The following is a 1,397-nucleotide window of genomic DNA, read 5'->3' on the forward strand; positions in this document are numbered from 1 at the left end:
GTTTTCTTCATCTACAGGAAACATTATTGCCCAGATTCTCTTCAAGTCCAAACAAGTGCAGTAAGGCTGAAATATGTGGARTGCTGGGGAAAAGAAACACAAAAAACCAACAAGGAACCCAAAAGAAAACAATAATAGCAAGAMTATAAATCTATGAAATTGCTCCTAAATAACCAGATTTATTATTGTTATCTTYACCTCTTTAGCACCTAGTGATATGAACCCAATTGGTCATGTGTGAACACAATTAGCTGCAGGCAGGCACATCCTTTAAAACATGGTTTTATAATAATTATTCCCCAGTGAGAATAGATCCCTGTTGCTTATAAATCTGATCATAAGGTGGAGAAATTAAATTATGGAGACAGGAATAGTAACTGAAAGGACCACAAGTCTACACATGAAAATCACAACAAAGTACAAATGACAAAATTTGAAAATGAAATATGCAGGGAACACGATGCCATTTTGATTCAGCTCAATGAGGAGGGCACGAGGCTGTTTTATGGCTGCCGGAGAAACCACAGAGTAGCTGAAAAAATTGTCCTCATTCTATCTGCAAAGGGGTTTTTCTAGAGATGATGCAGCATCAGCTTTAAATATCATTGGTAGAGTTAAACTGATCTGCTTATTGCTAGGGTGATTTCTAGAAGCAATGATCTATATTCAAACAGGGATGTTATTCTGGGGAATGCTGGCTGTTTAGTTATTGTATGTGTGTGGAGTTAACAGTTTCCTCAATGACTAAACAAAGGTACCCTTTACAAACCTAGAACTATCCCATCCTGATGAAACAAATGCCTACTGCCCCCTGAAGTAAAAATAGGAGGTTTTTCTTGCATAATCTGGCCCTCCATGGTTATGCTAATGCCCTGCCTATCACTGATATGAACAATTTCAAATATAGGATCATTTGGATTGGAAAAGACTGAGTCCAACCATAAACCTAACACTGCCAAGACCACAAAATGAAAAATTAGTTGAAGTGAAAGTCAATATAAGGCAGATGGAGCATGGCCTGAAACTGACACAAACAAATAGGTAAAAACTGTACATATCAGAAATTATCAGAAGACCATTTTCCTAAGATAGAGTACTACAAGGTATTAAATTAATCTAGACAGAACAAAGATGACTTGTTCTGGTAAAACAGATGAGTTTTGATCCTAAATTAATTTCAACATGTTGGTTAATAAATTAAATATTCTTAAAATTTATAGAATTCAAGCATGGTAAGCTTGTCAAAAGCATGTCAGTTCTGGCTGACATGCCACAAAGTTGATGACTAACAGGTGGTGATGAGCAAACTCTGAAAATAGCTTTCAGCTGTTTCTGACTATGTAAGTAGTTCTAGTTTCCAAATCTCAGGACCAGAAGACTTCACAGGTTTTTTTTTT

The sequence above is a fragment of the Malurus melanocephalus genome, unplaced genomic scaffold (assembly GCF_030028575.1).
Source record: "Malurus melanocephalus ecotype Western Australia unplaced genomic scaffold, MMel_1.1 scaffold_186, whole genome shotgun sequence".
NCBI lineage: Eukaryota > Metazoa > Chordata > Aves > Passeriformes > Maluridae > Malurus > Malurus melanocephalus.